We start from the raw sequence: 24,215 nt of genomic DNA on the forward strand, positions 1-24,215 counted from the left end.
CAAAGGAAAATGCCGAAGTTTACTCTATCAGGAGTGAAGCCGGTGATTTGTGTGTTTTTCACACTCGCATGGGAGTTTGTTTGAGAAGTGGGCGCGTCAATACAGCGCGGAGCCAAACTTGAAAAAAATATATATATTTGGAATAATCTTTATGTGAATTCGCTGGTTTCTCCCTCAGATTTTCTTCTCTTTTTAGGTGTTTACCCCCTTACAACTTTGATGCATATTTATGCGCGCCGTGGGTGCACTCCATCAATTATTTGTGCCGGTATATTTCCAGATGAACAGTGTTTGTAAATCAATACATGCATGTAACTATTGCAGATTAAGAGATCGATCAATGGATCCACCCTAACCCCGACCAATGTTGTTTTTCTGCCGTCAATTATTCACAGCTAACTTTTACACAACCCCAGCCTGCCTCCACAAAGTTTGAAAGCTCGTGTGTGTGTGTGTTAGGTGTGTGTGCGTGCATGAGTGTGCGTGTGACAGAAAAACAGAGGATTTAATTGAGGAAGCTTTAGGTTAATTTATTTAATTTGCAGTTGACAACACATTAATTTAATAATAATAATAATAATAATAATAATAATAATAATAATAATAATAATAATAATGATGATAATAATAAACAGGAAATTCAATTAATAATAGTCAGCTTTTCTACTCGTCGTTTTGGCTTTTTCCAACTTTCCATCGTCCACTCCCTGCCTGTCCAGCCTCTCTCCATCCTGCCTGTGTTTTCCTGTGTGTGAACTTTTCAGGCCAACGTGTTGACTCTTCCTCTTCCTCTCCCTCTCCTCTCTCAGATCAGGCCGATTAATGGGATTATTTCCCCGCTTTCGTGCTTCTCCTCGCCGGCCCGTCTCATCCGTCTCCGCCGCTGTCAATACTTGGTGGAAATATTTCCGACATTAAATGGCATTTGGGGAAATTTCTCGCCACGTCACTCACCCTCCCCTCCTTCATCCTTCTTCACCTCTGCACGGGCCGACTTTGCACTCGTCCAGTTACATTTGTTATATATATATCAGCGCTTTAACGCCTTATGCTGTTTACTGAACTGTGCAAGCAGATATTACAAATATCCCTAATATTCTAATATAATATTCTAATAATAATAATATTGATAATCGATTGCAATGTGCTCTCATTTAACATTTTCGTTTCAAATTATTATTATCACATCGAACGAATAATCTGCACCCAAGAGTTTATTTCTCACAGCCTCCTGGTTTGAACTTGAAACTCTTCACTGTTTTCTCTTTATTTTCGATTATGATATTATATTATTCGCTTTATGTCTGTGTAATTAAATTCGCACAGATTAAATTTAACCTTAAAGAATTGAAAATGCTCCACTAATTCACTGCTCTCCTGTGCGTAATTCACTCGCCGTCATTTCCACTCAGAAAATATAAATATTAGAGGTTTTTTTTAAAAAATCTCCTTATCTTTTCTTTTGCTTTATTTGTAGAGAATTGTTCTAATTATTATCTTATATTAAATTCCTAATTTTTTAGGAGTTCTCTGCGTTTCTTTTATGTCGAGTAAAAGCTCAGAATTAGACTTACTTTTCGGGTTATGATCGAGATTCCTCGATGAGGAATTAATATTTTTGATATAACCTCCCTTTCAATTTTCTCTCTTTTTTTTTAATCCTCCCTTTTTTTGGGAAACAGACTATCGGCTTTCTTTTATTCATCAAGGCAGTCGACCTATGGGGGCTCTCACCTCTCTCATCTCCATCTCATTCGGAAGAGAAACTTCTGACAGGTGCGCGAGAGGCGGGTTTTGATTTTTTAAAAATGCTCTCATCCTTAATGTGTTGTCATCTGGAAAGCAATTTCGTATGATCAAAGTGCGGCTAGTTAGTGCGGTCAATATCCTTTCCAGCAAGCTTCTCATATATCGATAACGAGACAGCAGCAGAGCCTCGCAGTGAGCTGCGTTCAGGGCCTCTGTATCCGCTCTGTGCGCCGATAAACCCGGAGACATCCCGTGCGTAAAAAAGAGCTATAACCTCAGATATACATTTCAGAGGACTTCAATATAATTATAATTATAACTCACTTTGGGGGTTTTGTTGAAATATTGCAGAGGAAGAGGAAAAATACCACCAAGTGCGATAAGGTCGTTCCCAAATTAGCGCGCAAAATACGCATATTTAAGTCATTAAAGGGATATTGTAGTTATTTTTTCTCACCTCTTCCTCCCTCTCGCTGTCTCCGGTACTGAATGACAGTAAAAAGTAAATTAGGTGATTGATCTGTGGTCTTTGGGGCAGCAGTTTTCCTGCGGGAGAACAACACAACACAAGCCCCAGGATCGGCTCCACTCAGCTGGACCAAACCGTCACCGCGCCCAAAGTTTACTCACTGATCTATAATTTGATTGGAAGACTTAATTTACACACAGACTCCTCCGGTGAGTATAATGAAATGTAATTTATAATCTCTTGTCTTTTATTTTTAGTGACGCCTTCGTGCAGTGCGACAGCGGCACTTTCCCCCCTTTCGCCTCCTCTTCCTCCTCCTCTTCCTCCCTCCCGGGTCGAAACGAGCGCAGCGGCGAAAAAACTCCAGTCCAGTCCGAGAGACGGTGATCGGGCTTCGGCCTCAGGTGTATCTCTGAGGCGGGGCGACGCGGAAGTCCAGGTGGGTGAACTTCCTCCTCATCCTCACTCTCTCAAGTCTCTCTCTGCTTTTCCTCGCTGCTTTTTCTCATTAGCTTGACTTTCATTTGTCTTTCAAAACGACGCTCGTTAATTGCACCAAAAAAAAAAAACCCACAATGTTCACAAAAGTCACTTAGGGTCAAGATGTTTTTCCATGGGAGGAATCATGTGTTACTGATTTAAAGCTGAAGAACAAAATGTGTCCACTTGGAGATTAAAAACTAAGACACTTGTTTTTGATTTTAAAGATATAATCCTGCCCAATATGAAGTCCTTGAGAGTCTCTCTCAGCATCACAAATCATGAACAGACATTTTGATTGCGGTGTAGCTTCAGTTTTGAACATTGCAAGATGTCTTTCTTTCTTTAGACACTTTGATCAGCTTTGCATTCAAGGTTTTTTTGTTGTACTTTTTTTTGTTTGCTTTTGAAAACGTGTCGGCGCTGAAGCAACACAGTCTTGTCTGTGAATAATCAAAGGTGTCAAATGCACCATGCGATAGCCTTTGGCCATTACCGATCACATGCAGCATTCTCCTCCAGCCAGCCAATGTATGAACACTTCCTCTGGCTCCTCTGCTCCCCCTTAATTCTTCCTGTCTGATATTAGCCCCTTAGCGCACCTTAAAATTTCTGTTTCATTATTCATTATTCAACACGCATTACTGTTTGGTTGTAGACACACGTCTACCTGTTACACTCCAAGCCTATAGGGCAATTGAAGGACTCCTCCTGTATCTTTCCCATCATCTCCAAGCCTCTGTCCTGCTTCCCCCCTCCCTCTCCCTCTCTCCCGTGGCCCTCACACCCCTGTTGTCTCCCGCTGCCACACCTGGTAACTACAAACTTGTACACAATAATAACAGCCAGATGTACCCATCTATCTCTCTATCTAGCCTGTTGGCAGTTAGTGGAGTGGCTGAGAGACTTGCAGGCGTGAAAGGTCAGTTAATCAATGGCGCACAATTTGACAAATCCCAGCGACTCTTATCATCCTCACGGGCGTTTAGGGCCGAAAGGAGGACCACCGAGATAAATGCTTAATCCTGACTGCACTGTGTGAGAGAGAGTGAGAGAGGACAGATACAGAAGCGCTGTGAAGCAGATGGACATGCATAGGTTGGGAGGTGATGGTGGTGGTGGTGGTGGCGTTGGCGGAGGCAGTGGGGGGATTTGGAAGAGTTGGCGAGTGGAGAGAAATGTGGAAGTGGCTCAAAGCAAAACTGGAAGGTGCCCGCATGTGGAAATTACAGATTTGCCTTTCCTCTGTCACAATAATAATAAAAAAAAGAAAGAACGGGCAACTTCGTGGCTCTCAGATCATCCAATTCACCTCAGGCTGGACAGGCCACGCAGGCGCCTTCCGGGCTGACATAGTAATCCTGGTTCACTCTTGGTTATGGCTCTGCTGCGGTGTGTAAAGTTGAGAAAAACCTGAGGAAAACAAAGGTGTATGAGTGGTTGAATTCTCCCGTGGCATGTTAGCCCGCCTGCAGCAGTGTGCAACCAAGAGGAAAATGAGCTTTTGTCCACAAGGCTGGCCTCTTTTTTCCCTCAGTTTTTTTTTAACTGCAGGGGTTTGGGAGGTGGCACAGTCTCTTTGCCCTTACACCCTTAACAAGGATCACCCCAGTATGACATGGCGGCAGTTGTTTGCATTGAGCTGTAATGCACCTTGTATTTCTTGTTGTGGTTTTACAGGCATGAAGCTGATTTAACGATCAAAATGATGTCATCGCCACCAAAACTGATGTTTTGAATGTGCGCATGTGCACTTTTCCTTCTCACTCAAGGTGCCAGTGAACTGCTTGAGCAATCACACAGACAGACGCTCATGTCCTTTATCTCCATCTCAATACAAGCTCAATGTAATTCGATTGAGATTAGTTGCACTGGCATGACAGCAGATCCCTAGTATTGCCAAAGCACTTAGGAGGCAATGACAGGACCACATCGACATCTGCTAACACATACGTACACAACGGCCTGCGACTGGCCAAGCTTGTAGAGAGAGAAAAACACAGAGAGAGACAGACAGAGTGGAGAATGGAGAGATAGAGTGACAGTCGAGTCAAAGAGGTTTTGCCGAAATCTCAGGATGACAAAGTTAAAGGATGATAGAAAGTTGTCGAAAGAGTGTGAAGAGAAGGGGAGAAAAATGATGAAGGGACCCGGATGACGAGCAGAGCTGAAGCATGACAGAGTGCGTCCAAAAAGATGAAAGAATGATTGACTCACGGGGGGGAGTGATGGAGAAAGGAGGAGGCAGAGTAGGTGACGGAGAGCAAAGCAAAATGAAAAGGTGATGCCGAAAGAGGAGGAGAGCGATGGAGTGAGCGGGGACAGAAAAAGAGAGGACAAGAGATAAAGAGAGCAAGAGGATAAAATGTTTAAGGGTGATGTACGAGAAGAGGGGAGAGGAAGAGATTTACTAGAAGAGAGATTAAGTCAAGTTGTCCCCGGTCAGTCATTAATCCGATTTAAGAGCAATTAAGGTGAGACTGATTCCTTCCTAGAGAGAAAGAAATAGATGGAGAGGGTGAAGCGTGGGGATGGGGGGGGGGGAGAGGAGACAACGAGGGGGAGAAAGAAAGAGTGATTGAAAGAGAAAAGTGGGAAAATAAAACAGGTGTCTGAACTCTGAGTGCCAGTTAGTGACAAATTAGAAAGAGGAAACATATTTCAAACTGTGAGATGTATTTATTTAACACGCTCCTAATGTTTACTACACGCGCTGATATGACTTAAAATTAGATCAACCTACAAGTAAGGAGCGAAAAGTGTTAAAGGTCAAACAGAGGTTAGAGTGAGAGATGAAATACATCGTGCAGGTTTTGGTCACAGGTCCTCTTACACACTGGTATCCTTTGAATAACTATGGATTTCCCGTGAGATGAGGATCATACAGAAGTAACTCCTGACCACGTTGACAGAAGCTTAATGTGAAAGCAGCCAACCAGGACCTCCAGTCTGCATGTGAGAGCTCGGCTACCTGTGAGATTATTCCTCCGAGAGCCGGACAGAAGTTGTAAAGTTGCGTTTGAGGTTGAAGCACGGCGGCGGAGAAGAGAGAGAGAGACGGAGAGCGAGGGACAGAGTGAACGAATCTCCTTTGAATGAAAATGAAAAAAAGCACAGAAGCAATGACGGTAGCTCCCCTCCTCCTCCTCCTCCTCCTCCTCCTGCTCCTTTTCCTCTCCTCTTCTTCGTCTTCCTCCTCCTCCTCCTCCTACTCCAACAAACCCCTCCAATCCCCGCTCGGCGTGCTCTGTTGTTCCAGATGTGTATCAGAGGTCTCAGGGTCGACAGAGGGGTCCCTCCACTGCTGTAGCATTTCTATGTCTATTGGGAGATGGTGGTCCTGATAGCTCGGCCGCCTGACACGTACACAACAGTACATAAATCAAACGCACACATACACGCACTCACGCCATTTATCTCCCACTCAAGCAGTGCGGTGATAGCAGCCAACTCTGCATAGAGTCAGAGAGAGAGGGAGAGAGGTTGTGGTCTGTCTTGTTAAGTGGGAAAGTAATGGGTAGCTGTAAAAGGTTTACTTCTGTTGCTGCCATCTCTATTGTTCGGGCCTTCCCAGTGTTTGTGCCTCTTTTGTTTGATGTGCTTGAACAGTGTATAGCACACTCGGCTGCGTCCATAATTGCTGTTCCACATAACTGCAGGACAACAGTGTGTTATTATGAAGCCTGTTAAGCCAAAGAATGGAGCAAATTGAAAGCAGAGGTCATAGATTTTGTTGTGCAACATTTGAGGCATCTGAATGGAAATGGTTTTACATGATTTCATTGACTTTTCGAATACATCTGTTTTTTAGAAAGCCGCTCACCATTATAGGGAACATTACCTACATATCTCCGTGTTTCATTTCATTTTTTATCCTGGCTTTGCTCCGATCAAGATTCAGTCTATTTTTCTGTGGCGCATCCACTTGCAGTTTCTGTGTACCAATCTGTAGCCCATCACAAGTCCCAGATTGAGAGGCCATTTGGCTGCTGTTGACAGGAGGGAGCAGCTATTGACAGGGCCCTGCCGGGGAGGCGTGTCTCGGGCCCCGCGTCCAAAGCGTTTGTGGCGTTTAATACACTGTAGCAGTGGTTTTCGCAGCCCTCACCCTGCATGCTACTGCCATAGGGATCAATATGCACTGGGTTAGAGAGAAATGGACCATCTGATGCACACTCAGAGAGGGGGATGAGGGAAAACGAGTGAGAGAGACAGAAACAGCAGGGAGGGGAGGGTTAGCAAGGGATTTGAAGGGAGAAGAGAGGAACACGCTCGAAAAAAGGGGAGACGGCGAGACCAAACGGAGGAGAAGAGAAGAGAGGAAATGATTAGAGGCGCGGTTTAAAAGACATGGAGGCAGAGCGCTGCCCGGCACAAAGATAGATAGCAAGGGAGAGAAAGTGGTCAGCGGTTGAAAGAGACATTCAGCGGGGAGAGAAAACAGATTGGAGTGAACGGGGATAGACACTGAAAAAGAGGAAGACTCCAGACACCAGGGAGGATACACACAGGAAAGGAAAAAAGACATAAGGGAAGAGAAGAGTGGGAGATAGGAAGAGAGAGGGGGGTTAGACGAAAGGAGGGGGGAGAAAAACAGAGAGAAAGAGAGAGAGAGAGGGGTGCGGGGGAAGGATGAGGAGGAAAGGAGGGGAGGGGGGTAAAATTTCCATCAGGTTTTCAATTGGGGCGGATCAATAGTGTATTAGAGCTCACCTTGACCCCGTCTCTCCCCCTTCTCCCCGGCCCAGCACACAGGCCAAGCTACTCTCCCTCACAGCAGGGGACGGAGAGGGGGAGAGATTGCATTACGGCCTCCCTTTCTTGGACCAAAGTGGCAGAAAATGGCACAATAAAAGCAAGAGCGGACAGAAAGAAAGAGGAAAACTAAGTCGCGGCAGGCAGAAACAGAGAACGTGGGAGACAAGGAGTAAGAGAGAGCGGAGTGAGCTGGAGGAGACACCAGCGGGTGTTGTCAGGCTTGTTTGGAAAGAGCTTTCTGGGAGAGGAAACTGGTTGGGTGCCGGGGTGTGTGCATGCAGAGACATGAGGTTCTGTGTGTTTGTATCAGCACAACATTCAAAAAGACAGGTTGGAACTGAGATACGTCGTCCAAACACACACGTACATATAGAAATTATTTATATAATTGTGCACACCCTTGATACACTCGTAGGGACTTTACAACCTTGATAGTTCGTGCTCTGTATTCCAACACACTGTCCTATGGGTTGCATTTCCTGCTGTCTGCCAGGGTCATCGTGTCTTCATGTCCAAGTGCTCTCACGCACAATCACACACACTCCCGCATAGGCCTTGATCTAATGGGACATTTGTAGTAGCTCAATTGTACTTCTGTTTTATTTATATGATGTGTTTGATTATCATCTTCTTCACCGAAGAAATCTGAACTTAAAGCTGCATTAAGCGATTTCTGACCACTAGGGGGAAGAAATTAATCTAAAACAATTAGTTAAAGTTTTCGGAGCATACCCACAACCTGAAGCGTATTTTTGTGCTTCTAGTAAATACAGTGAATTTGTGTTTGTCTATGAGCACCAGAGACCCACACAATTAATACTGTCAACACATCCTGTGTGGACGCTGAATTTCCTGCTGCTCTGCTAACTTTCCGCTTTCGGTATTCAGGGTTGTAGACTTTGTTTTGGGTTGTGGATGGTGGACTGGTTTGTAGTACATTCGCGTCTCCCGCACAGTTCGCTCTTATATTAACCCTAACCACAGTCTGTCACTCAACTGAATTATGTTATAGATGCCGTGCGCAGATATTGTAAAAGGGACAATTTTAAAACATTGGCATTGGACATCATAAATCATTATCAAGTAGTTATAGCTTATCTCTTTGCAAACATTTGCCTACTTATACATCCAACAGACACAGAGAAGTATGAGCGTCACAGTGGAATAATGTTTCTGGCAACCCGATGAATGTCATTTGAATATTCACAGGCCTTTTTGCTACTTTTTGGTCTCCTCCAACACCAGAGCAAAACATCTAACTCTTAAGCCTACTTGATAGCTGGACTTTCTTCTCTAGCAAGTGTTTTCCTTGATTGTCTGCAGTTTCATGCTAGCCATGTAGCGTACATTCACCAAACATTTTAGATGGAAATGGCTGCTTATGATTTTATATAGGGGTTGATGAGAGCTGTGAGACTCAACTATGCAATCTAATTGTGAGTCAGAGAAACAAAACTACGAGCTGAAAGCACCGTAAAGCGCTAAAAACTGCATAGAACTTCACAGTCGGGTGGGTTTGACACTACTAACACGATTCAGTCAAAAATATCACTTAACCACGAAAGCTATCCCCTTAATTTCCAAATTTTTTAAATTAAATTACAAAATGCAGCACTCTAAAAGCTAGGTCTGTGATTTTCTTTTTGATGAGATGTGAAAACTTCAGCAATCTGTCAGATTTCTTTGACCTACTGAGAGAACAAGTTACACACAAACACACAGACATACACAAGGCTGTTAGGACACCCTCCATCACTGGAGGACAGCAAGACTGAAGCTGTTAGAAGAGGACAGAGGCAGGGGGCAGAGGGAGCGTTGATGGGGGGAGAGGTTGAATAAAAAAAATTGATCTGGGAATTTAGCATTTAGACACAGTTTACAAAGCGATATTGAGGGGAGGCACAGGAGCAGAGGGGACCGTGCGGGGGAGGACACTTAACTTTACAATAGGTCAGCTCTGCCTATTTGACTAACTGTATAACCCTGACACCTTGCCTTATGAGCTGCACCTTGCATATACCCCAGAAAATAAATACAAATCTCAGATTCTCCTCTGAGCGATCCATCTTTGGACGAGCGTGTGATTTAGCTGTTTAGACAGGAGCTTGTTTGTAAAAGCGCAGACCTACTAGCAGCACCATCCTCATCTCTTCCCCACATTTCCTAATGCTGTTCCTATTGTCACCCATCCACACTCCACTGCACATGCACACGCCACGACGCCCGACAACAACACACAAATGCACGTACACACGCACGCACACCCTATCTCAGACACACACACACACACACACACACAACAACACACAAACTCTGTCCCACTCGCTGAGGGGGAGAAAAGGAAAGAAAAAAGGAGAGAAAAAAGAAATCGATCGCCGGGGATAGCGGTGCGCGTCGGAGAATCGTATCTTGTCAAAATAATATATTACCCTCATCCCCGCCTGATCGATGCGGTGGATTAGGGACGGAGGGCTCCCTCTCTCCCCTCCTCTCTCTCTCTCTCTTCCTCCTTGGTGCTTGGTGCAGTTTAATATTTACCTCCGTGAAAGAGCGGCCGCGACGGCTCTCAGCCCTAATTGATTCCGACACATGGGGCTCTGTGCTCAGGCTGCGGATGAGAGAGGGAGGGCCGGCTGGAATGCAGAGGGAGAGAGGAGAAAGGAGGAGAAAGAAAAGAAAGAAAAGAAAAGGGAGAGAGGTAGGGAGAAGGAACTGGAGGGGAAAACAACAGCAAAATAGTGGATGAATGCATATGCTTATTTCAATGAGGAAGAGACAAAAGAAATCTATAAGGTAGGAGAAAGAAGGAAGAAAGGCAAAAATGTAAAGGCCAAGCCGAAGTATTCAGTTTAAAGAAGTGGATGGATGAAGTTCACAGGGCTGACAGAGAGACAGAGTGACAGATGAGCTAAAAACCGTGGAGGAAAACCATGGAGGTCAGAGGAAATATAGTTGGAAAGGTGTAGGATGGAGACAGGAAAGCCTCGGGTAGAGGGATGGTGATGTTCGCAGCACAAATAGGAGGGAGAGGGATGAATGGAACGGATAGCGGAGAGGAAATGAATCAGGAAGAATGAGGGAAACGGAGAGGAGTAGGTGGAAATGGGACAGCACGCGGAAACGGCTCCGGGAGAGCAGGAAGAGAAACGGGAGGGATGAGGGCCGAGGAGAGCAAATGAGAGGGGATTAAGAGAGCGACATGAAGATGGATAGAAACGGAGGAGTGAAACATGACGGGTGGGATGCAGAGCACCAATAAAAGCGCGAGAAACGGGGAGGAAAGAAATAGGAGGGATGATGGAAAAAAGAGCCCGGCGCAGAGGTGACAGAATGATATCAGGTGGGATAGACAGAAAACAGGAGTGATAGCGGAGCGAGAGGCGGGAGGGTAGAGAGGGACCATATTTTCCGTTGAAGGAACTGGCCTGTCATGCTGTTCCGCCAGCGCAGAGCAGCTCTATAAAATACAGGGGAGCAGGCGGGTCGTGTCGGGTGACTTATGTGTATATCTAGGCTTTGTCAATATTTCTTTCTGTCTTCCTTCCTCTGTGCTCCCCCTATTGCTCCCTCGCTCTCTATCTCCAACTCCAATTGGGCCTCTGCTCCCTTTCTCTATGTGAGCGTTTGTCCCAGTTAAGTGCTCACTTCTTCCTCTTCTTCACAGCCGCCTTGTTTTGTCTAGCAAGTGGGTGCAGATGTACAGAAGGTATAAGTTTTGGAAGATGCTTGTGCCTTTAAGCGTTGGCTCGTGAGCCAAACGCGACTGTGGCACAATGACTTGAGGGCTTGGCAGGCTTATATTCCCAAATGATTCTCCATTATGATACAATATAGGCAGGAAGATGACATCGTTGACAGAGCGCCAACAGAAATATTCTCATTGATGTTTGTATCATGAGGTCTCTAACCTCCAAAAACAAGCATACAGCCGGTTTTCACACCTACATGGAGTCTGTTTTTCAGTTTCTCCTCTGCATGTGTGCATGTATGAATGAATGCATGTGTTTGTGTACATTTCTCTCTGTACTCCTGTAGTGAGTCTTTGCCCCGGTACAGAAGCACCGGGTGGTAGGCTGATTTATTCATGTGGTCCCAGGGAGGGTTGCACCTCCTCTTCCTCATTTGGCATGGTTTAGTATCCTGAGCACAGGCCTGCGGAGACCCAGGTCCATGGGGGGGCCAGACATCCTGCAGATACACTGCCCCGGTCTACAACCGGTGGACACTCGCAAATTACCCTGCTCTACATTTCATGTATATTCATTAAGAAAACACGTCAAAACTTCTCCGTACACTTCTGTCTTGCCAAGCATGTGAGGTTGCTGCAGCGTTGCCTTTCATTTTCTGCCAGGATTTGAGTTAAGCTGATGCCTTGACCACAGGTGGAGCCTCGTCTTGAAATTTGTATTAAGAGAGAAAACGACAGGAAAAGGTATAAAGAAAAAATCCCCTCAGCACTGATTGTGATATGAATCTCGGAAACAGAGAGAGGAGAAAAAAAGATATAGGACAGAGAAGTTGCAATTGAATGAAACAGAACTTATTTATTTTTACAGAACAAGCTGAAAATTCCCAATCCATCTCCATGACTTCCTCCATCTCTGTTCTGTTGTTTTTTTTTTTCTTCATCCCACCCTCTCTCTCTCTCTCTGTCGCTGTGTCTGTTCTTTATTTACACCTCTCCCCTTCTCTCTGCAGTGGCTCAGGGAGCGGTAACAGAAGTGTCACTTGTCATTATTGGTCTAATTCAGTAATCCGTCATCGTGCACTCACTGTATGCAGCGCATTATACGCCGGCACAGCAGGTGTACTACGCACTGAGGTGGAGATTCGATTTGACACGCACACAGGCGAGAGGGCCGACGGGGGCCGGGGCAGACGGGCGCTGAGTGTGTGAGTGTGTGTGTGTGTGTGTGTGTGTGTGGCTTTGTTTGTGTGTGCGTGTCTGTATAAGAGAGAGTGGGAGAGGGAAACACAGATAGAAAGACGGAGAGATTGAATTTTTGTGTGTGTGTATGTCTGTGTGTGCACATGGATATATGACTTCAATGGAAACGCAACAGTCCAGGAGGTCTGTGTAATGGGAAGAGACAGAGATAGTATTAAGAAGGGACAGAGTAGACATTAGAAATCGTAGTAAATACGGAAACAGTCAAGACAGAAGAGACAGTCGTCATTTTAAAAAGCGAACAGCGTCCTACAGTACAACATGGAGGCTGGTGTATCCATTCATTTAGAATCTGTGCTCGTTGAACTCTGAGTTTGCGGGGTCTTGTTTGTGCTTGAAATATTTTTCTTGACTTCAAAGTTTGTGTTCATCTATGTGCTGAATGTGTTTCATGACCCTAAGGTCCACGTAACCCGGTCAATGACCAGCAGGGAATATAAACTGTCTGAAAACTGGTATGCAAGACGGTCTACAGTACAAAACAAGACTGTTTTAAATGGTGTTAAGTTGTATTGATTCTCCACATTTACGGCTGATTTTTACTCAGTTTCTGGACTGTTATTATAAATACATTATTTGTTTATTTTAGAAAGTTTCAAAAGACCCGAATAATTCATAAAAACGGCTCAACGACTATAAATGGAAGGTTATGATACAATTGCTAAATCATTCAATTAAATGTGATTTAATTAGCAATGAATAGTTGTTTCAATCATGGCAATAGTTGACTTTATTCTCACATCTCACAGAACAGCCTGTCTGTTTTTCTGGCATTGTCTGACAGCTATAATAGAGAGATGTCAGAACATGAGAGGAGAGAGAGAAGTGATGATATGCAACAAAATGGACTACATTTATATGGTCAGCATAAACCCTTAAGCCACCTCGACGCCCCCACATTTTATTATTAGATGAAATGGACTAAAGTGGGATCGACACTAGGAAAGTAATAACAGACACCTTTAAGGGATGTAACAGGAGTTTTCACTGGCCAGGTGTTAGCCAAGGTTTCTCTCTACCCTCTGATCAGTCTACAACAGCAACGTAAAGCTATGTGCCAAGCCAGTTTTAGTCCAACTCCTCCCACAGAGGTGGAATAAGTATAAACATCTTCACTCTTCTGATCTGATATGGCCATGTTGGTGTTCCTACAACATTATATTTAATGTTGCTCCAGGATTATTGATACTGACCAATCACGTTTTTGTGACGTCATAACTTTTAACATTGTGAAAGGGTCAATTTTAATGCCTTAACCATGAAACTGTGACCGAAAACTGAAAACATTAAGTCAAGTCAAGACCTACTTCCTCTTTAGACTTTGTCCTTCTTCATTGGTTGCTATGATGATCCTGGAGCAACATTAATTATGATATTGTAGGAATAACATCCACACTGCAATATCAGACCTAAAATTATGCATCCTACAGGGTTGTGGGTAGAAGCACCATGATAGGTCCATTAAACCCAAAGCTTGTGACCAAGTGCAAGATTAAAAGTGATTCAGTTTTTCAGATATTCAAGTTGGACACAGTGACATTAGGTAAGGTTGGGGGTCAGGGTAAGAATGCAGACAGGCTGGATCCATAAGAATTATACCAGAAGATATCTGTCTCCAGGACACCATAAAGACCTCATCCTCTTATTTGATAATATTTTTAGTTTGATCTTTCATACTTGTTTTGTGGTTTATATCAAGTCCTGATTACCTATCCTGATGTCACCATGATTATTTGCTCCATTTGAAGGGAGGTACTTTGTCATGTTGAGGCTGGAGTGTGACACTAATTAATCATCACAGCATTTCTGGAAATTCGGACAAACAGGCGTATAGCTTGTCCTCCATTATCGAGACTGCAACTGCACTCTCGATGGTCAACACCTAACAGGGTCAGAGTTCAAGAAAGCTGGACTTTTCCCACGTGTCACACATTATTGATAAAATACATTGTAATAAGGTGATCCCCAGTCACACATAAGTGGCTCCACTGAAAACAGATGCAAATCAGAAGCATTTTTGTTCCCCTTGGGATCCCACATGCTGCCAGCTGCAGTGCACTCTGGGTAGGATAGTGTGTTTTTTTTCTTTATCTGAACCAGTGTGAGAGGGATGGGGTTTAAGGTGTGTGATGTCGGGGCTTCCCCTTCTCTCTTTATCAATGGCAATTTGTATGTGAGCGCTCACCTCTATAGTCCTGGTGGGCACGGCGGATTTCATCAAGTTCTTAACCCCACAAGGCTACAAATCCGGTTACCACTGTAAGTGTTTTAAACTGTTTAAACTATCACGATGCTCCACGCTGAGTCCCAGGCTGTGTACGAGTCACGCCCAGACCACGCCGAACCATACGAGTCTAACTGCATTTACTTTACTTTTTTCTCTTATTTTATTTTTGCTTCATATAACACCTGCCATTTCCACCGGCTCATCAAACTGCAGCTCTAAGCCGACTCCGAGGGGATTCAGTACTATTGGTTTGTGATCGTCTCAAGTTTTTACCGTTGGTTTTATTGATTCATTTTCATCATTCCTTTTTTCATTAACAACAGTATAAGACTCTTTTATGTGATTTGACTAGCCTCCAACTTTTTATCTTTGGATCCTTACAATCAGTTTGTGCATCAGAATCGCATGAATGACTGTTGTGTTGAATCCAAAAATCATTATTATAGGATTATTGTAGTATTCATAATAATCAATACAAACTACACTAAAGGCCTACCTCTTCCTCAAGGGTGGTTTTTAATTCTATGATGTTTGTAATTACATAATATCAATTAGCATAATGAACCGTTTTAAGTGTCAGTGAAACTTAAAACGACCATTGTTTTATGCCCTTAGGAAAGTGTTTCAAAGTTCAAATGAGAGTGAGTGCCAGTTATTGCAAGAAGAAAGACTCCGGTAAATGATTTAATGAGAGGAGCCTTCAGGCTGACTCAGACGAGCCAAACACTAAGTGACAACTTTACTCTAAATATACATTGTTTCAAAGGTATTGTGAAGGAAATTAATTCGGTAACACTTTATAAATAGCACTTAATACACTTATCCTCCTGAGAAATCTTAACTCACAGTTGCGTCATACATGAATTGATAAGCATCAAGTTAACTGTAGTTCACTTACATGAAAGTTTATTTATGCTTAATATGTAAATGTTTGCATCTGATGGCCAGTTTGATTAAAAAAGACATGGCTCTGAAATAACGTTTAATGTAACAAATCACATAAAGTTGTAGTAGCTTGATAACTTTCTAAAGGTGGTAAGTTGTTAGAATAATTTGTAAAAGAAAGTTTTTAAAATGGTTTTGCATCAAGAAAATTTAGTCAACAAATGAGAATGAACGCTTTGCTCTCCATCAGAACCTGCAGTTGAAATGTGACAACATGTTAAAGGTGCACTATGTAGTTTTGGAAAATAAATTCAAACTCAGAAAGGCAACAATTGCAATCTTAATAAATACAAATGGAGAAATATTTATTTGATATACAGCCTTTCATAACTGAATTAATAAGATTTTCTCCTCAGATCACAGTTTGAAGCTAAAACAGTGGCAACTTCAAAGGTTCCTGCAAACATAAACAAAATCAAACAGTAGGAAATTGTGCTGTCCTCTGAAGACAGTTTGCTTTATTTAGTTTCTTCAGTGGGGAAAATTAATGAATGAAGATTTTTCTCTTCTGAATAAAACTGCACAGTGCACCTTTAACCCAGGACCTAAGATATAAAGTAGTCTATACTAAAGCTAAGTAACAGCCCACCCTTACTGCTTATTAGATAATAGATGTGATTAGCATACCACTGTAATATCCCCATATGTAATATTATGTATCCATACCATAATAATTATCTGGTGTTACTCAGTGTTTAGTCAAGCATTACTTAACTCATCATGATACCTCCCCTCGCCTTCATTAAAACTTTCTGCCAGTTCTCATTAGAGAAAGAGAGAAGCTGGGCTGATTTGCACATGAGAATATTTTTGTTTTGTATCAATCAACTTTAGTTAACTTTAGTTATTTGCGACTTTAAAATTAAATAACCTGTAATTTGTTGCTTACTAGGCTCTAAGAACAATGTGCGCACAGAGAAAAGTCTCCTAACGCGCAAAATAAATTGGTCCAAAGTGCGGACTTTTCAGTGTCTTACCACACCTTCATCTGCACACTTTTTCTTTCTACGCACAAACAAATCAACTTTAGAAATCAGTAACCTTAATTTAGTTGGATTATTACACTCAGACATAACTGCATTAAGAAAAAACAATAATATCAAGCTCACTAATTGATACTCGTCCTGCTGAAAGAGACCTCAAATTGATTTTATCCGTCGCGGTCGCTTGCCTGATGATGATCACCGACTGGAGGTTTATTTTCCATTATATGATCAGAGGCGGTCAATACCGATCAATAACCCTCCTCCTCTCTCATCTCCTTCCTCTGGGCCATAACGTGTCCAACCAGAACAACCTAAAGGCCGATATCATAGGCTACTAATGATTATAATATTCCATATTAATAGTCTGGACACATTGATCTTTGCTCCGGCTTTTAGAGCTTGTTTGTGTCATAAACCAGCCTGTAATCATGCGGGTAATAACACACATTAATGTATAAAACAAAACAAAAAAAGGGGGAGGGGAGGGGAGAGAGAAAAAATAGTTAAAGGGAGGGAGAGAAGTCTCAAAGTTGGGGGGAAAAGAGGGAGGAGGAGGAGGGAAGTGAGGAAGGAACGAAGGAAGGAAAGTGTTTGAATTATTATCCTGTATATGCCTGAGTGGACATGAGACAGAGAGCAGGGTGGTGGAGGAGGGCGGGGGGGCGAGTTGTGGAAGAAAAGATGAGAGGTGAGCCCGAAGGTGGAGGAGGAGGAGGAGGAGAGAGAAAGTGGGGAGCGCTGATGATGAATGGATGGAGAACAGGGATGAGAGACGGAGCAGCATGAAAGAGTATATGCGGTGCGCGGTCCCGCTCCGAGGATGATGAAACGTTAATTAAAGTAAACGAGCTACCTGAGCTCCCCGGCTAACCCCCCTGTCACACTCTGTCAGGAGACAGACAGAGGGAGGGAGGGAGGGAGGGAGACCAGGAGGAGGAGGAGGAGGAGGAGGGTGGAAATTTGACTGAACAGGAGAGAAGTTGGATAATCCAGCTGTGGCTTTAGTTGGAGGGTGATTGCTGTCACAGCTTCACAATTATCAGCAGGTCAATTTCTCCTTTATCACACATGCACATATTTATTCTGGACTTTTGTCGTCACGTTCTCCTATTTCTTATTGGATTTCCTGTTTTTAATTGCGTCCAGGGCGAGTTTCCTACACAGCATCCTTGTTCTTCTTCTTGCAGAAAATCGAGCTGCTGCTGCAGTGACATCATTGAAAAAAAGAAGAAAAAAAAAACTTTTTGGGATCTTCACACAGTCTTTACAAAAATATTTATCAGAGCCTACACCAACACATTTTTCACAACAACAAAAAAGTAGAGCTTAATTTACCAATTCCTGTATGTATGTTCCCAGCTGTGTTCCCCCCGCTGTGTGCAGCTATATAAGCCTTATTTCCCGTTCAGTCCACGCAAGGTTTATCCGCCAAGATCACCTTTGTTTCTTTTTTAATGCTCATATTCATTCAATTAATCTGGGCTCTAATTCGTTTATATATTTATTTACTCGGTCTCGCTATCACTCTCTCCTTTTTTTTTCATCTCTCTCCAACGATTATCCTGGCGTCTAATTAGAAATCGATGCAGCTGGGCCGGCGGGTATTTGCAATGTGTTTGTGGACGTTGAGAACAATTCCCCGGACAGAAAAGACTGAGAGAAGAAAGAGAGAGGAAGAGGAAACGCTACACTACACTGCACTGCACTATATGCACACACACACACACATATATACACACAGGCTCCACACACACACATATTCTGACACTTTGCTTGCAGCTATTCTTCTTTCTAAAAAGCAGTAGGCTAAGTTAAAAAAAAAATAATAATAAAAAAAAAAGAAAAGAAAAAAGGAAGAATGGAAGGAAAGGAGAAATGAAAAGAAAATCATTTTTTAACGACTGGCGCAAGGGATTTCTTGCAGAATTGTTGAGGAGTGTTTCCCCGTCTTTTAGGAAAACAAACAAATCTCGTAGTGGAAAAGCACTTTAAATGTGATGGCCTGCATCTAACCCCAGCCCGTGCTTTGCCAAAAGTCGAAGGAGCCAATTCATCAGAAACTTATAACATGCAGTCAGCTGTGGCTTTCATATAAATGCATTAATATTATTATTATTATTATTATTATTATTATTATTATTGTTGTTGTTGTTATTATTACATGCGTGCGTTTGTCCAATTTTTTTATCTTTTATTTTGAAGGGGTGGGTTATAAAATCAAGCAAAAATGGTCAGAATTATTATTTTTTTAACTTTTCTTTTCAACCAAAGAAGTAGCTCGAAGGTTGAAACTTTAAGGGGCAAATTAAGCGAAACTTGTAGAGCATTCTTCCGTTTCCTTCTTCATCATCTTCCTCCTCCTCTTCTTCCCCGGATCGCGTCATCACCGTCGCCGGTGTCAGCCCGACGCTCACACCCGAGCCGGAGTCGCCTCCTCTCCGCCGCGTCCCGTGGAGACGAGTCGCTACAGAAGCGACGGGTTAGCGCCATTACCGGAGCCAATCGAAGCTAACCGGATTAGCAGCTGCCAGATGAGAAAAGAAAGTGTTCCAACCAAGTGGAGAAAAAAAGAAAAGAGGAGAAGAAATGTAAGGAACGAGAGGCTCGCACTTTTATTAGTTCAGCTTTACACCACGGTGTGTTTACCGTCTGTGCTCTGCGTTTTATTGGCTCGCCCCCATAATCTGTTTTTCAGACGCTGCTGCTTCTCTCTGTTTTCTGTGTTCATCATCCCAAACGAGATGCATCACTTTGTCTCTATGTGTGTGTGTGTGTGTGTGTGTGTGTGTGTGTGTGTGTTTGTGTGACTCTATGGGTGCACCAGTCAGGAAGTGTCATATCGGGAAATACAGTGTTGGAGTGTCACCCCCCTCTGCATGATGAGGAAAACTGAATAACTTGCTTTTTCTCCTTGTTGCTTCACATTTCGTCAACCCCTGTGATGCTTTACTTGTGCCAAAACCATCAGTCTGGGCTCCCTGGTGTGTGTGTGTGTGTGTGTGTGTCTTTGTTGCTCTGTGCAGGATAGCAGTAAGTCATATTTGAGGCTCCATCCTTGCATTTTCTGTCAGTCTGTCTTTCCATCTTGCACGCTCATTAAACGTCCCTCACACACACACACACACACACACACACACACACACACACACACACTCACACTCTCTCTCTCTCTCACACACACACACACACCATCACTCTCTCTCTCTCTCTCTCTCTCTCTGAGTCTCTCTCTCCCTCTCCTCCTTCTTCTTCTTCCTCCGCGCCTCACGCTCCCCTTGCCCGTGGCTATATGATCGTGAAAAATGTGTTTACAAAACTCGCTCTCTCGCAGATCAAACCGTACGGACGAATCAAAGACTTTGGAGAGAGGAGAGAGAGGCAGAGAAGAAGGAGCGAGAGAGAGGGAGAGAGAGAGAGATAGATAGAGAAAGAAGGGGTACGAGCAGAGGGTGTGTAGAGGCCTTATAATTTTAAAATTCTCTGTGTGTTATTCCCTTTTTTCCTCCTCATCTGTGTGAATGTGTGTGTGTGTGTGTGTCTGCCTGTATCTCCTTTGGTAATACAATATCTTTAAGGCCCCCAAAACAACTATCTGTGTCTCACAGTTAAATATGAGATAATGCAATATTGATGTCTCCTTGTCTTTGCTATAACGCAATACTGGGCCCATTCTGGCTGGACACACTAACATGGGCCGATAGTGCCCTTGCACTTAAAAGAATTACTGTGATCCCGTAATAAATTTTAGAGGGATGCTACACAAATATCGAGTCCCTAAAGGAATAGAGTGAGGTTAGTGAAACCAGAGGAGTTAAAAATGCTCCCAGAGTAGCGTCAGGTCTCCTTTCAGACTAAGTATTCAGCACAAGACACAGTCCAGATTGGACGTGATTATTATTGCCTCTCTCAGCCTCGATAAAGGTTGATGGACTGTGTAAACACCAGGGATAACAGTTGAAACAAGTACAGGACTTTATTGTTCCAGCCCCAGCAAGGTCGTATTTTATATTTTAAAAAAACATTATAAATTTGTCCATAAATCAAACAAAACGAAACCAGAAAATCAAAAAATCTTAAATCCCTATTTAAATGGACATAATTATAATTGGCTGGTGAGATCAAAATAAATGTGCTATGTACTATTCAGGTTAAAGGACAAGTTCACCCGAAAATGAAGATTCCATCTGTATCTACTCAGCCCCCTTGTGGATGGAGGGTCGGAGTGAGTTTTGTAGTCCACAAAACATTTCTGGAGCTTCGCATCAAAACAGTGTTGCAGCATTCTCCTCAAGAACTGAAGTACATAGGGGCTTTCTTAAAAATTAAGAAAAAAACAAACATAATATGTTTCCACACAGCTCGTCCAGCTTAATCAAAGTCACCAGAAGCCTGGAGATACCAAATTGATTCAGAAAGGTTATTTACACACTTTTTAAGCTGAAATCTTCACTGGAGATGCTAAGCTAAAAGTGTTAGCGCACACCTCGTCTGAAGCACACGAGCTTGATCTTTGCGAGGGTGTAAATAACATCTTTTCAAATTAATTTGGGATCTCAGGGCTTCCAGAGACTTGGATTACACTGGACTACCTATATAGAACAATTTTTATGTTGTTTTTTTTTTCTGTAAGTCCCCATCGACTTCAGTTGTTTAGGAGAATGCTGCAACTCTGTTTTGCTGCAAAGCCCCAGAAATGTTTAGTGGACTTCTAAACTTCAACTGACGTTCAGGAGAACCTCTGAAGGAGAGTAGATAATGACTGGATTCTCATTTTTTGTTGTACTTATCCTTTAAGGTCAGGGATAAGTTTTCGTCATGTGCAACTTCTTTCATTCAAAGAAAAGACATTTCTTTTCTTATGATTTGGTCAAAATTGCACAAGATCCGGCTCTTCAGGAAGTTAAAATGTGAGGATTTTTATTTTTAAACAGAAGGATCTCGACTGGCCTCCTTTGTGATTATGATAGAGGTTCGATGGTTTTCATATGAGAGGAGAGAGTGTTTGAAATAATTAAAGAAGGACATGATGAAGACATGAAAAAAGACAAACGGTGGGACACGGGAGGACAGGAACAGGAGTGTCAGTTAGAATCTGAAGAAGGGGGTAAAGGGTGAGGAGAGGAGAGAGGAGCGGAGAGGGAGGGGGCAGACAGACAGGCAGGGGGAGCGATTATAGCAGGGTTTATGTATGAGCTATTGATTGAGTCGGTGGTGACTTCTTGAGTGGTTAATTCGGGAAGTGAGAGCGATAGAGAGAGTAACTCACTGACCAGAGAGGGGAGGGTGGAGGGGGGGGGGGGTAAAGAGAGAGATAGAAAGAGCGAGATGAGGATGAGCAGAGGGAGAGAGAGAAGTGCCTTTCCTCAGGTGAAAGTGTGGAGAACAAGACACTATCGTACAAGGAATTATGTTCTGGTGCTTAGTGACTAATAAGGGCCCTATTAACCCTTGTGTTTTGTTGAAATTTGCATGCTTTTTTTCATTGTTGTCCCATAGATCCCACTGCACAACGTTGTATTTATTTTCTTATTTCTAATTCAAAAGAATTGAAGCTCTTCTCATTGCCACAAACCTGGCTTACACATGAAGGTGACTAAAGAGGAATCAGACAAGGAAATATTTTATGCTTTGCATTTGCATGAACAAATATATGCTCCTTTTGTTTGCCAAAAAAGTCATTCACAGACAAGCAATTGTACAATATATCATCCAACATAATTACTTAGCATTGACTGGATCAAACTCATCATTAGACATCTTTAATAACAGCATTTTAAATTAGGGAGGGGTGAAAAGTACTGTCACGAACAATCACAGATTGGATTTAACCCCAAACAGGACAAATGTGTCATTTTACTACCAGATCAGAATCATGTTTGTAAACAACTCTTATAAAATTAAGAGAAGTCAGTAAGTATCAAGGCTCTAAAACAATATTATATCAGTTTTTTTGATCTGTTGAATGTGGCCAGCGGTCTCCAGGACATTACACAGGAAACAGCCGACAAGAACATTGCTGTAATCTTCAAGTGACCTTAGAACCTTTGTATCACTATTATTATCATCTCCTTACTTAAAAAGTGGTGGGGACATAAGAGTTCAGGTGAGGAAAATGTTCTATAAATCATCTGCAACACACAGTATGCAATTTTAGGCTATGTTGATGTCAGAGCAGGGAACACATTTTATAATGGCACATCAGAATTAATGTAATTTCATTTGTTAACATTTATCGGTTTCAGCACATTTTCAAATGGGGGAGAATGGTTATTTCAAAAAGTGTCCCCATGCGTCCCCAGTGTCCCCCAGTGTGCACATTTCCAGTTTTCCTTCAGTTCATAACAGAACTATGGTTGTTGTAAGCATCCTGCTTCCATGTCCTCAACAACCCCAGCTCTATTTTAAGACAATTTTGTTGCCTTTTTCAAACTGCTCTTTTTTCAGACATTGCACCCACCTCCCCTGTCTCTCTCTCTCTCTCTCTCTCTCTCTCTCTCTCTCCATCACACACACACTGACAGGCATGCACACACACACATGCACACACACCTCTTCCTCCTCAATAGGCGTGAAGTTGAGCCCAAAGGACACTCATCTGCTCCCTGGAAACAACAGATGGTTTCCTTGTTCTCACTGTATCACCTTGTCTGAGGAAGTCAAAATCAAGAGCAACAACTTTGACTGCGTGTGCGTGCACGTGCACGTGTATGTCTGTGCGCGAGGAAGCGTGTGAAGGATCCCTGCCTATAGATAGACTGGGTATTATTTTAAATTTCTCCATATTCGCCTGCAGTGTCGTTAGCGATGCATCTCTCATAGTTTGTTTGCTGGTAGGATATCCTGCAGTCAAATTCCTAAAAGCCGCGCGCGTGCGCGGGGCTACGTGGGTTTTGCGTAAATGTGTGTGTGTGCGCGTGTGTGAAGGTCAGCTCGCCGGCGCAGTTTCTTTTCCTATTCCTCTTCCCTCTCGCGCAGGTTTTGATCTCTCAGCCGCGAGATCAAAGGCGCTCTCTGGCTATTAGTCAGCGCGAGCCATTGATCCCGCATCGATCCACGCGAGACACAGCCGCCCCGTGAACACCGCGCGAGGCTCCCCAAAGCTCCTCCCGCGCGTCCGGAGAGAGAGAGAGAGGGAGAGAGAGAGAGAGAGAGGGAGGTGGAGCGATGTGTGTGTGTGTGAGTGCATGTGTGTGTGTGTTTTTGTACTGGCGCGGGCAGAGCCAAACTCGAGCTTTTTCTTTGCCGCGGGACATGAAACAATGAGGCTCGAGCCGGTTTTAATAAAGCGCGCTTTCCCTCCTTTCAACTCTGGCGCGAGGCGGACGAGCCGGCAGCGGAGAGCGATCGATAATTAATGACGATGAATAATTTAACCCTATCGATTGATACTTTTTTCTTCATCCTTTTTTCCCCTTCTTTTCCTTATTTTCTTAAGGCCGGCCTTCCATACCATACTAATACCGTTTCACGCGCTCAAATCCTCATCTCCACGCACCTCTCCCTTAAACTTGTTGGAGTTCTTTCACTTCACTTTCATGAAAGTCTAAAAACAACAAGTTTCCTTATTTATCACAAGCTACAGCAGTCTATGTATGACCCGAGCAGCAATGTTCAACTTCACCTGACTGGAGGAATCGTTACAACACCTCCACA

At 43.2% G+C, this 24,215-nt stretch overlaps 1 protein-coding gene across 1 annotated transcript in view; it reads left to right on the plus strand.

The window, feature by feature from the left end:
- Nucleotides 1–2,589: 2,589 nt before the first annotated feature.
- The window catches only part of erfl1 (Ets2 repressor factor like 1), a 37,243-nt gene continuing 15,617 nt past the window's right edge, over nt 2,590–24,215 (plus strand). The window contains exon 1 of the mRNA XM_073484578.1: nt 2,590–2,657. The gene's annotated coding sequence lies outside the window, so the exon portion shown is untranslated. The remainder of the gene's footprint in view (nt 2,658–24,215) is intronic.

Source organism: Pagrus major, chromosome 17 (assembly GCF_040436345.1).
Source record: "Pagrus major chromosome 17, Pma_NU_1.0".
In the NCBI taxonomy this organism is placed as follows: domain Eukaryota; kingdom Metazoa; phylum Chordata; class Actinopteri; order Spariformes; family Sparidae; genus Pagrus; species Pagrus major.